Genomic DNA, 14,008 nt, shown 5'->3' on the forward strand with positions numbered 1-14,008 from the left:
CGAAAGAAAAGTGAATAGGCACCAACTAGGCACATACTACAAAAAATATAGAGGAACGTGACCGGAATCGAATCCATAAACGCCCGACTCGGAAACTGACGTCTTAACAATTAGACTATTACCGCTTACATTTGGTACACGTTTCCTGGAAATTAAATGCAATTATGCTCGCGAAGTATCGTAACGGCAGCGGTTAAACTGAAAACCATTATTTTCTACGCTCGAAGTACAGCGTAGACCTGAACATTTTGCTAACAAAAGCAATTACTACATGCTAATCGTAAGCGATTATGCTTAAAGCGTTTTCATACTATGCGATACGATATCGGACGCACTTAAAATGTGCAAATGGTAAAAGCCTTTAAAGCGAATTTCAGTATTGTACGATTCGGACATGAAAAGTGTCATATTATATTTTATTCGTGGATCAGAATTCACGCGGATCTAATAGTTCTTTTTTCAGAATGGATTTCAATTTTCAACGTGAATTCTTTTTTATAGTTAATATGTAGTTATCTGATTTAGTTATCGTATCAGATAATGTGTAATAAGGACTTTAAAAAAGGGCAAGTTGAAACAATGTGTACACTGTACAGGTTACTTGTATTTCACATCCAACGTTTTACAATACACAAAAGAATTACCTATAGTTACTTACTTACAGCAAAACTAAATTTTGGAGTCTTTGCATCTTCTTCTTACCAATGTAATATGAAAAGGACAAACACATTTCGACAGTTTTAATTCGAGACTTTAGCTGCCAGTCGCGAGCCTTTTGTTTAAATTTGTAGCGTGCACTAAAATTTAGAGTCTTTGAATGTAAAATTCATGTTCCATTCTTTTTTAGCAATATTAAAAAAAAGATGTAGACATCTCAACTCAGTTCAGAGAAAGACAATAGAATCGGCGCCAATATCTTCTCTCTAAGACCACAGCACTAACCGTTTCGCCAGGAAGGTTGCACAAAACCGCAAAATACTGCCTTAGTTTTGTGTTGTCCTTTTATACTTAGTACTTTTATTTAAATCAGGAATCTGCCTCGGGCAACCCTTTGTGCAATATAATGGTATGCTAAACACCATAACGCCGCAGTGCAGCGTCAGATAGCGTGTAATGTACAGCATGGTGGACATCTAGCTGGCGTCGCGCCAACCATGCCATGGCCGGCTACACCTCTACTTTTTATAATCTTTGCCACTTTGCCGCGATTTAGATTAGCTTAGTAAAAGTTGCAGTTAAGCTATTCACAATATAAACTGATTTTGATTGCAGATTTTGGTTCTAATTCTAATTATTAATTAATTAATTAACTATTCATACTGGTTCTCGGTCCTAAATTCCTCAGTGTTTGAAACCAAAGTCTTCGAACGTGTTTCCAAAGCGTTTCAATCGGGTCACAAAAGAGCAACGGATCGACGTGATTTTTTGTATGGTCATAATCATAGATCTGGAGAGTACTTTTTATCCCGGAAAATTAAAGAGTTCCTGTGGGATTTTTGAAAATCTGAATCCACGTGAACGAAGTCGTGAGCATCAGCTATGAAATATAGGTGATGAGATGAAAATAAAAGTAATGCGAAAACGATCGACAGTGTAACATAGTCATGTGATAGGGAAGCGCATAGGAAGCTACTCTGTCCTCATTGTAGCACAATAGTGCGTGACATGTGCTAGTCTATTGTAGCATGTGGTGGACATGTCACTGGCGCGCTGCCAGCGACCGCGTGTACTTTAATCAGTGACGGATTAACCCTTAATCAAATTAAGCAATTGCCTAGGGCATCACATCTGGGGGGGCACCAGAAGCATAAAAAAAAATCGTCCTTAGGGCATCACGTCTCACTCTCACGTCACTAAAAAAAGTTTCTAGGACTAATTTGAAAATTCGCGCGTTTTAAGTTGTCATAGAAACCGACCTAGAGTCATAACCCCACTCCCGCTTGCCCACTCGCTGCCCGCTTGTGCATTCGACAATTCGAATGCCCCCGAAAGCCGCAAGGCACATTTCAGTAAATAAATAAATTATGCGTTGTTAGGGTTCCGTACCTCTGTCTGTCTGTCTGTCCGTCTGTCCGTCCGTCCGTCTGTCTGTCTGTCTGTAACAGATTTTTATTTATTTTTATGTACAATAGTTTTTGATTTATCGTGCAAAATTTTGGAAAAAATACTCGAGTACGGAACCCTCAGTGCGCGAGTCTGACTCGCACTTGGCTGGTTTATGATTGTTGTCGCACCTACTCCACTTCTAAAGTAGTTACATCTCATCATCTTAATTTTCAAAAAACTAATGGTTTAAAGACCGTTTCTAGTTGACATACGGATAGGGGGGCCCACAGGCATGGATTGCTTTGGGCATCAAGTAGTCTTAATCCGTCACTGACTTTGATAGGGGCGTTACTAGATGGACTTAATTGGCTATCGATGCTACTAAAGTCGGAATAAATCAGTAATTGTTAAAACTAAATAAGCATGCACTTGATTGCTATCAAAGTAGGTGATGATACAGCCTCAACAGAAAACCTCGGAGGAAACTTGCATCACTTTGCAGCAAAGAGCTCGTAATTATGAATAAATAAACAAGGCATAAATTATACAAATGGTTAACCCAGCCAACTGATTCGTCTATCAAGCTAATAAAACATTCAGTCATTGAATAAAAAGATAAACAAAAATTATGTACTTAGACGAGATAGATAAGGGTTGACAACTTGGCTGAAAAATTGATATTTAACGAGTTTCTTAATGACACGTCAATTAAGTAATTATTTATCAAATTAATACCTTATTAATTACCTACTCTGGAAGGGTCTCGCTTTTTCATAAAACAATGTCTAGTCACTTTGACAAGTGTAAATTAAAAATTTTCAACACCCCCGACAAGTGAAGGTTACAGTAACTAGAAAAGAGCTGATAACTTTCAAACGGCTGAACCGATTTTCTTGGAGTATTCCGCGCCTACGATCTAAAGTATCTGAGTTTTACAAAACATCATTTTCAAATAAATAATTATGTACTTAGGCAACGTCCATCTTGACAGCTTGACATTTGTCAATAGACACTTGAATATATGAACCTAAGGGTTATCTAACCTTCTTTTCTACAAGAAAACTAGAAAAGAGCTGATACCTTTTAAACGGCTGAACCAATTTTTTTGGATTATAGTTAAGAACACTCTCGATCAAGCCACCTTTCAAACAAAAAAAACTTAATTAAAATTGGTTCATTCGTTTAGGCGCTACGATGCCACAGACAGATACAGAGATACACAGATACACACGTCAAACTTATAACACCCCTCTTTTTGGGTCGGGGGTTAAAAACAACTGGGTGGGCCTGGATAAGAAATAATATTGTGTTAATTATAAATATTAATTAATCGCTGGTTTTATATTATTATGGACCTTACCCGACTTAGCCGGAATACAGTACATCCTGTGAACAAAGAGAAATGCTATGATCAATCTTTTTTGTTTTACATCAGCAATAAGTACAGTAAGTATTTAGGAATTTTGGTGGAATACCTAAGTTAATGGTTTTGTATAAGTTTTTAGTGTTTATTTGTAGACCACTGAATACAAAGACATGGGTAGTTATGTTACCAGCTCCTCGCCTAGTCACACTGGCACGCTAGAAAAGGTGACTGTGAACGCTAAATCGGCTAAATCACTCTTTTCGGGGAAATACGCGTCGCCCGGTCAGAGACGAGCAGTAGCGTCTCTACCTGGTTTACCGTTGGTTAGGTCATGCACTTATGACTGTCCAAATTTTTGTAATTTAGTTTTAACTAAATCTTAATTCTAAAGTAAAGTCTTTGAAAAAGGCCATTAAATGCTCCAAAAACTTGTCTAGGTACCACGAAAATAATATATACTCGTAAGTACAACCGTACCCTAATATTAACATGGCGTTCTCTTCCAGTCAGTCAAAGTTGTGAACTTAAAATTAGAGGAAAAAATAACCATGAAAACTCCACAAGTTGTTCTTATCTCGTCGCCATCTTGTCGCGCAAAAAAGCCTCGCTTTTGAGAAATCTCCATAAATTATAAACCTTCCCATTACCGCGCTAGGCGCGAGATGTTCGTTAGGAGCCCACTTCCTTTCATAAATTTAAAAACATGCCTTTTCTAAACAAAGGAATAAACAAAATAGGACTTTTTGTATTTTTTACACGACTCCGGAATTCTGTCCAAAAAAGGAGTGTAATATTTTCAGGGTTCATGTACTTATGTGAGTTTCTTTATACCGCCATAATTTCCAATTAATGCCTGAACAGATTTGGATGTAGTTATATCGTTAGAATCATTACATCATCCCGGTGACGATGGCTCTAATAATATCTTTTGAAAAAAAATTCGATGTGCGGCTGTATGCCATTTTCAAATGTGATTTTTTTTAAATAGATTAACTTGTTAAGAATTTATAAAACTCCCAATTGCAAAAGTTTTGAAAACTTAGACTAGATTATAACGGTATGGACAAGTGTAAATTAAAAATTTATAACACCCCCGACAAGTGAAGGTTACAGTAACTAGAAAAGACCGAAAATACCTGATAACTTTCAAACGGCTGAACTGATTTTCTTGGACTAAATTCCGCGCCTACGATCTAAAGTATCTGAGTTTTCCAAAACATCATTTTCAAATTAATAATTATGTATTTAGGCAACGTCCATCTCGACAGCTTGACATTTGTCTATTGACATAATATTATGAACCTAACGGTTATGTAACCTTCTTTTTTACAAGAAAACTAGAAAAGAGCTGATAACTCTTAAACGGCTGCACCAATTTTTTTGGATTATAGCTAAGAACACTCTCGATCAAGCCACCTTTCAAACAAAAAAAAACTAAATTAAAATCGGTTCATTCGTTTAGGCGCTACGATGCCACAGACAGATAAACAGATACACAGATACACAGACACACAGATACACAGATACACAGATACACAGATACACAGATACACAGATACACACGTCAAACTTATAACACCCCTCTTTTTGGGTCGGGGGTTAAAAAACCAGTATGGCGGATATGACATAAAAAGCATAATCCTTTGGTGTCAAACCATATGACACCATTACAATCTCCGAGAATGTTACTTTGACAAAAAAGGAGAGGCCTCAAAGTGTGCGAACGTGCACTATTCCCTAATGATATTAGTGCTGTGAATAGGGTCACCATTTGTTGAAATTTTCTTTTTATCTCAGAAAATCTAAGAGTTCCCATGGGATTCTTAAAGGTCCATCCGTATAACCCATTTATATGAAATTTGCTACAGAGGTACCTTGCGTCCCGGAAAACATAGGCAGCTTTTTATACCGGAAAATCAAGGAGTTCCCACGGGATTTGATAAAAATCGAAATCCACGCAGACGAAGTCGCGGGCATCATCTAGTTTCTGATAATTTTAATAGTAACATAATGCAAGTTACTTGCCAGAGCTGATTTCTCCGATTTTTTTTTTGCTAGTGCAGTAGGCATTTAGCTTAAAAATTGACAAATTATTTTATGCTTAGATTAGATTATAGTTTTTTAGAATTATAATTTGGTCCTATAGAAAGGCACTGCACAAAGACATAAAATGGATTTTGAATTCATTTTATGTATCGTTTGTTAACCTACTGGATAATTTGATGTCAAGCGTTTTACTACTTTTGTTTACCTAAGTACAATCTTTACCTTGCCCTAAAACTCTCCTAGAATAAGATTAGAGCTCGTATAATAGGAACTTGTCCTTGAAAGTCGAGACACATAGTCACCCTACATTCATGTCGCAATGCTGACTACAGTAAAAGCATATGACACATTGCGGGTTTTAAAATGCTTGAAACAGGATAAAAGCTGAGCCATCTTCAATTTATATCTCGTACGTATCAAGTAATAGCATTAGTGTTTGGAGGAAATTTCTAACAACGCAATATTATAGAAGAAAATGTTGCTTAAAGTTTGCCAAGTTGTGCACTCCATTTATTTTTTACCCGCGACAAAAGGAAGGATGAAGTAAGTTGTCTGTCTGTCTATCTGATCGTCATCATCGTCAACCGATGGATGTCAACTGTGAACTGCTGGACATTCTCTTGAACGGACTTCCACCACATGCCCGCCGCCGCCTGAATCCAGCGGCTCCCGACGACTGTCTACGGCGTTCGACGTCGTCTATCCACCTGGAAAGGGTCTGCCAACACTGCGCTTTCTACTGCAAGGTCGCCAACGTCGATCGGTGTTTCGAATTATGTACCCTGCCAAATGTCACTTCAGCTTTGCAATCCGTTGAGCTATGTCGGTTACTCTGATTCTCCTACAGTTATTTTGATCACGTAGAGAAACTCCAAGCATAGCTTTCTCCATCGCCCGCTGAGTGACTGAGTCTGGAGAAGTATGTACCTATAGGCTGTACTAGATCTTAAGTCTGATAGTTCATAGCTATCCTAGGATCAATGAATTGCAGATCATAAAGGCATAAAAGCACTGCTTATCCTAGTTGTAATGGTTCAATACTGATTTTCAATATGAGTTGCCACATAGTGAGTTCCTACCTATTGAATGCCTTATTATTTTTTTTTTTTATCGTGGGGAAATCCTCATGGATACCACCGCGCCCGGGGAGGCACGGAGGTTATGTCGGACTTTTACCGACTAAAACCCCACGGCGTTCCACGCATCGCCTGATGGTCAGGTTACGGGGCCAAACACGTTCGCGCAACCTGGCCAGCGGCGCCTACTATTGAATGCCTACCCTGACTCTAAATTCTGTTCACGCCACTGCCTAGAATCCTAAGCTTATTTCGTGGTTTAGAGATATATTATGTTGTCAAAAAAACATCAAATTAATCGTGGTACGAACCCGTTATTTACAACACAATAATATATTCTAGAAAAAATAGATTAAGCCTCGATAGCTCAACGGTTGAGGAGCGGACTGAATTCTAAAAGGTCGGCGGTTCAAACCCCATGCGTTGCACTATTGTCGTACCCTCTCCTCGCACAAGCTTTACGCTTAATTGGAGGGGAAAGGGGAATATTAGTCATGATTAGCATGGCTAATATTCTTTAAAAAAAAACTATATATAGGTACTTGTAGACATTAGACAACTATGCGAAATGCGAATGGAGTCGTGGGAAACAAAAGTAATTAATAAACATCAACAATATAGAAAATCAAGTAAATAGAAAACAAAAAATAATCAAAACAATATCATTTTCTAGTTTTGTAAATACAAACTGGAGTTTTATTTAAATTAAGTAGCATTGTATTCGTATGAGCAGTTTTGAATCGGTAGCACTCTTAATGAGTATCGATCTATTTGCTTTGCATACAGCAAGCTATTGTAGCTTGATTGTTATTTTTAATGGAAATCAAACATTTAGATGAAGTTGGGAACAATTAGTGAAAATATTTCGTTCTATTGTTGAAATATGCATTTTCATATCATATTTAAACAAGTGTAAATTAAAAATTTATAACACCCCCGACGATCCAAAGTATTTGAGTTTTCCAAAACATCATTTTCAAATAAATAATTATGTATTTAGGCAACGTCCATCTTGACAGCTTGACATTTGTCTATTGACATAATATTAAGAACCTTAACGGTTATCTAACCTTCTTTTCTACAAGAAAACTAGAAAAGAGCTGATAACTCTTAAACGGCTGAACCAATTTTTTTAGATTATAGCTAAGAACACTCTCGATCAAGCCACCTTTCAAACAAAAAAAACTAAATTAAAATCGGTTCATTCGTTTAGGCGCTACGATGCCACAGACAGATACACAGATACACAGATACACAGATACACAGATACACAGATACACAGATACACAGATACACAGATACACAGATACACAGACACACAGATACACAGATACACACGTCAAACTTATAACACCCCTGTTTTTGGTCGGGGGTTAAAAAAAACAAGAAGTGCGAACTAAGTACGATTTAAGAGGAAACCACGAACTTCACAAAAGAACACTACAAGTAAAATAAACATTCATTTTCGTCCCAAGTAAAAAGACTCGCCCAAATGTAACCGAAAGGAATGTCGCGGAAACATTCTAATCTTCACTTTAATTTAAAAACTCTTTTTAAAACGAAAGTTTTCCGTTTTAAGAATAAAAAGAGCTAAAAAGTAAATCTAGTTTTGAAAGACGAATAAAAAGTTTTTTTTTGTGGCTACAAGAGCTCGTAGCCCCGATAATGTCTGTGGTAGGAAAACCGCCAAGGTCCACCATGATTTGTAGAGATGGACGCATAGATTTTTCACATGTTATCTGTAAATAGCATGTGGAAAATCTAGCCTGTGAATTCACGAATATTCACGAAGCAAAATCTCACAAAATATGAATAATATTACATTTAATCCCGCTTTAGTCATCGACTCGAGCTAAAGAGCGCGCAAATGAGAACACGCACATCGAATTTTGGCACTTAGTGGAAACATCATTATTTTATTTTTATTTCATTCACTTTCCGTGAAAACGAACCTGCGAATTAATTATTATCAGCGCTTTTGATCATTATTCCTAGTTAAATGAATGTAACATACATCGATGGTAGCAAACGATTATAAGTGAGAAAATAGAAAATCACACGTATCCTTCCAAGGTATAGAACCCTCGGTGAGCGAGTCTGACTCGCACTTGGCTGGTTTTTATACGTAAGAAAATAACTAAGTGTAGAATAGGTACTTTAACTGCATTTTCATATTCATTCTAGACTTAACTAGTAAGAACAATGTAAGAATCAAAAAATAAAAATAAAAAAGCACCCCCATTGTCTCGGATAGTCGGTATTTAAACACTCCATTTAGTACAATTGCCCCTCTGCCCGCTCCTGCTGTCATTGTACTAATGAGACACCTCTGCCCCGGAAACTCCGATTTTTCCTTTTGTGCCATTAAATTTTTAAAACACCTAATTAGGAAAACAAAACCTTTCAGGCGTTGTGGGTTTTATTCTAATTACGTAAATTCTGTCAGATGGGTGGTATAAAAATATTACTAAGAAAACTAGCCTATTCTCGCGAATTTATTCGCGTGGAGGATACAAACAACCTCTTTTTTTACCCCTTTAGGGTTTGAATTTTCGAAAATCCGATCTTATCTATCCGCATCCCAATCCCGAACCAGGGATAGATCAGTCAATCAGTCACTATTCCTTTTCAACATAATTCGGATAATATATTTATTTCCTCACGATGTTTTTCTTCACCCTTAAAGCTAATGATATTAATTAATTGTTTAAAACACACAACTCCGAAAATTTAGAGGTGCGTGCCAAAAATCGAACCTGGACCTCCCGAATAGGAGACCATCATCTTAACCACTAGGCTATCACCACTCCTTAAACTATTTTAACTATGTATGTATATGAATCTAGTCTTTTTGTAACTACAATTTTGGCCTTCATGAAAAATAAAAATATAATAAATAAATAAATATGTTGATAAAACGCGATGTGACAGAAAATAGAGCGTAGAGACGCGAAAATGTAAACCATTCAAGTTAATACAAGTATAAATAGGTAGCTCATGTTTAATATCAAATATGAGATCGGAAACCTCAGACACGTTTGCAATATCGCGAAATTGAGGTAGGCATTGTCAACAGTCTATATTGAGTGTTGGGAGGTGAAATGTTAAGAGGGCTCCTCCGTCACTCGTTTCATACAATCGTAGTTCCAATTTCATTTGAATATTAAGCAATCAAAGTCCATGAAATTTTGCAGACATATTCTAGAAACTAATATCTATGTCTGTGGTTTTCCATATTTCTATTAAAATATTCGGTTTCAAAGTTACGCGGTCTTAAAAATTTTCATACAAATCTTTGAGTCCCTGTAATTTTAAAACTAAATATTTTTAGAAAAATCTAAAACACCACAGACACAGATATTAGTTTCTAGAATATGTCTGCAAAATTTCATGGACTTTGGTTGCTTAATATTCAAATGAAATTAGAACTACGATTGTATGAAACGGGTAACGGAGAAGAGCCCTGTTAAGAAATATGGCGTCGAAGTCAAATATTTGACTGAAAATAATAGATTTAACTGTTCATTGTTGTAAAATATTCAAGTACCTACCTACCTAACCGCTGAAATTAGCAATCGATCCATCGAGTCTATCATACTTTGAAAGTGTGTCAGTCTGTCTGCTACCTTTTCATTGCCAATCCGTTTAACTGATTTTTTTTTTATTCACTATAGGTAAGCGCTTGACCACAATCACACCTGATGGAAAGTGATGATGTCGTCTAAGATGACCAAAGGTACAGAGTTAGCTTACATCCTGGTTTCCGCAGAGTTAGTACTTTATATGCGGGAAAATTGATCAGTTTCCATAGGATTTTTAGAAAATCTAAATCCACGCAGACGAAGTCGCGGGCATCATCTCGTACCTAAATAATAATGCACGAAGCCTCGTTCGGTACTTCCGGAGTTTATCGATCACCATACAAATCTTCCCTCTTTAAGTATAACTAGCATAGCAATACCTAGCTACATCAATAAAGTAATTCTGATAGAGATTGACCTAAATATTGGGCATAACCGAGAGCCAAAGCTATGTGAAATATAAACAAGAACTCGCGTACGTCTGTCTGTACAATACACCTTTATTCAAAAGCAATTCCTAAGCCCCTCAATTCGCTGCCGATCGTATTTCCAGTACATTTGCAAATATATTGGGCATCCGATGATAATATTTCACCCTTTTCCCACTCGCAAAACGAATCGACGAACGTTTTATGTTATTGTATCGGCATATTCGCTACCGACTTCAAAGAGAGAGGTTAATCTTCCCAAGATATTTTCAGAGTTCATATTAATATGTAGTAAATACTTGGAAGATATCGGTGTACCTACTTAGGTAGAAAAATATAACTCCTCCAGTTTTGAAAGTCGGTAAAAAAGTACTTAGCCTATGTTACTCCTTGGGTAATCCTCTACTTATCTATGAAAGTCTCGTCAAAATAGGTTCAGCCGTGCCGAAGATTAACCCGTTCAAACAGACAGACAAAAATTAAAAAAAGTGTGATTCGGTTATGGTACAGTTCCAATAACCATATGAGCTTAATGTGAGGTAATTATTTCGAAATTACAGACAGACTCTTCAATTTCATTTATTAGAGAAGATAATATAGATTTATCTGAGTTCCTTTATTCCATTATATCTTCTGACCTGCCTATGGATTTGCTTACTCAGTGTCTAACACTGAAAATCTAACATTTGACATTTATTTTTAACCTCTTAAATCTTACTCACTTACTTAATTACCTCTTTATTTATAAGGCCTCATTCATCGAGAGCTTTTTTAAACGTCCGTTAAAAAAGCGTTCAAATAGAACAAATGCATTCCTAAGTATCCATTTACACGTCAACGCTTTTTTAACGCTCGTGTGTAGTAGCCCTAAACCAATTTGATAGCGTTCGTTTATTATCATAGAAAAAGATGATTCGCGCGCTCCCACTTCCTTCCTTCTAACCTTCTTTCTTTTATGTCTTAATATTAGACAAACGGCCCTAAATGTTTGTACAGTAGGTACTCTTAAATGTCCTCAATAAATTCTCTCCAAATTCGGGTTTCGTTTCGTCGAAAATCCACCTTTGATTTCTAATATTCAGAAATGAGGTCGTTTATTTCCGTGCTGAAATATACGTACCTCATTCCAACCTCATTTAATTTAAACGATAGGTGCGGTTTGAACGGCGTTTTAAGGCCGGGAACCCTTTGTGATCCGATTCGATTAACTTTCTTTGTTAAGAGGGGTCTCTCCGTCACTCGCTTCATACCAACGTAGTTCCAATTTCATTTGAATATTAAGCAACCAAAGTCCATGAAATTTTGCAGATATATTCTAGAAACTAATATCTATGTCGTGGTTTTCCAGATTTCTGTTAAAATGTTCGGTTTCAAAATTACGCGGTCAAAAAAATTTACATTCAAATCTTTGAGCCCCTGTAATTTTAAAACTAGATATTTTTAGAAAAATCTAAAACACCACAGACACAGATATTAGTTTCTAGAATATGTCTGCAAAATTTCATGGACTTTGGTTGCTTAATATTCAAATGAAATTGGAACTACGATTGTATGAAGCGAGTGACGGAGAGAGCCCTGTTAATTCAAAATCATATCGTCTGGTACGACCATTGTTACGCCTAAATAAATATTTACCTACCTAGAGTAAAAAATGAGATGTCATCTTTTAATTGAGTTTTTTACTTTTTATACGATGTGCTCAACAGTAAATATAACAAGTGTAAATTAAAAATTTATAACACCCCCCGACAAGTGAAGGTTACAGTAACTAGAAAAGAGCTGATAACTTTGAAACGTCTGAACCGATTTTCTTTGATTATAGCTAAGAACACTCTCGATCAAGCCACCGTTCAAACAAAAAAACTAAAATAAAATCGGTTCATTAGTTTAGGCGCTACGGTGCCACAGACAGATACACAGATACACACGTCAAACTTATAACACCCCTCTTTTTGGGTGGGGGTTAAAAACAACATAAATCACTAATCTCAATTTTCGTCGGTGCTAAAATCGGTATAATAATGTTGTACTACATGTAAAGTTTGAATGTTTCTTTCTCCTTCACGCTTTCAATGACAGAACTAAGGCAGTTTGTGATGGACATAGATTATCCTACTTTTATCCGAAGAAATCAAAGACTTCCCGCGGGATTTTTAAAACCCTATAACGCGGACGAAGTCGCGGATATCATCTAGTAAAATAGGTATAATAATGTTGTAATTTATATCCTCTGATAAAAAGACTTAAATATAATGAAACTTTGGGATTAATTAATAATATTTAAGGTATAAAACTATGCCGAACTATGAGCCAAAGTCCAAATAATTCGAATATTATAAAATAGTTCGGACACCACACCATATTATTAAAAAGTTTTATTGTAAAGAAGGATATTGTTAGGGGGCGAAAAAACTATTGGGTATAAAATTCAATAGCCTACCAATGGCCTACAAAAATTCAGGTAGATGGATATAGAAGGTTCTGACGGTCTCCCTGACGCAGTGGTAAGCGCTGTGGTCTTAATAGTGGGAGGTCCCGGGTTCGATTCCCGGCAGAGGTTTGTAATTTTATAATTTCTAAATTTGGTCTGGTCTGGTCTGGTGGGAGGCTTTGGCTGCAGTTAGCTACCACCCTACCGGTAAAGATGATCCGCCAAGCGATTTAGCGTTCCGGCACGATGCTGTTTAGAAACCAAAAGGGGTATGAGTTAATAGGTACAAACTGATATGCCCCTTCCAGGTAAGCCCGCTTCCATCTAAGATTACATCATCACTTACTGCCAGGTGAGATTGCAGTCAAGGGCAAAATAATCTATTTTTATTTTTTATACTTTCAAGTTAGTTACATCGCTTCCATCTTAAGCTGCATCTTTACTGAATTGCTTAGATAGAGGTCCAAGGGCTAACTTTTCAAACGATTAAAAAAGATTCCAATATTTTGGGGCCGATAATTCAGGTGTAGCAGATAGGTATAAAACTATGCAAAACAGTTAAACCCAAAGGCCGAGTAATTAAAATATTCCACCAACGTGACCTTTTTGGAGTTTATTACATGTATACATTTAGCATACATTAAAGCTATCCTCGTTTATTCTAAGGCTGCGGTTAGACAACGCGAATATTTTCGTACGATGATTTGCCATTCGACCGTCGTGCTCTCCATTCGATAGCGAATATTAACTCTATTTTCTAGGCCATAACATTCAAATTCCAGTGGAGAAATGCACCGGCAATGGACAGCTACGTTAAAGTGCGTGAAAAGACCCCGGGTTGAAAAAGAAGAAAAACGTGGACAGTAGATAGACCGTAGCGTTTAGCTGGAAATAGCAAAACATCAATTTTTATGAATTTTGGCCTTAAATAGGTAGGTATATATTTTTTGCAAATTCGGAATCGATAGAGACTTTTCACGGTTCATTTATATTGGTATTCCCAACATTCGTACCAATTTTAAGGTAGGTATATG

At 36.6% G+C, this 14,008-nt stretch overlaps 1 protein-coding gene across 4 annotated transcripts in view; it reads right to left on the reverse strand.

The window, feature by feature from the left end:
- LOC123870599 overlaps positions 1 to 14,008 on the reverse strand; it is a 191,345-nt gene that overhangs the window by 83,417 nt on the left and 93,920 nt on the right. For 3 of the 4 annotated variants that reach the window (XM_045913963.1, XM_045913965.1, XM_045913960.1), the window contains exon 3: positions 3,402 to 3,432. The exons of the other annotated variant lie outside the window; for it this stretch is intronic. The gene's annotated coding sequence lies outside the window, so the exon portion shown is untranslated. The remainder of the gene's footprint in view (positions 1 to 3,401; positions 3,433 to 14,008) is intronic. 4 annotated transcript variants of the gene reach the window in all.

This window comes from Maniola jurtina, chromosome 12 (genome assembly GCF_905333055.1).
Source record: "Maniola jurtina chromosome 12, ilManJurt1.1, whole genome shotgun sequence".
Classification (NCBI taxonomy): Eukaryota; Metazoa; Arthropoda; class Insecta; order Lepidoptera; family Nymphalidae; genus Maniola; species Maniola jurtina.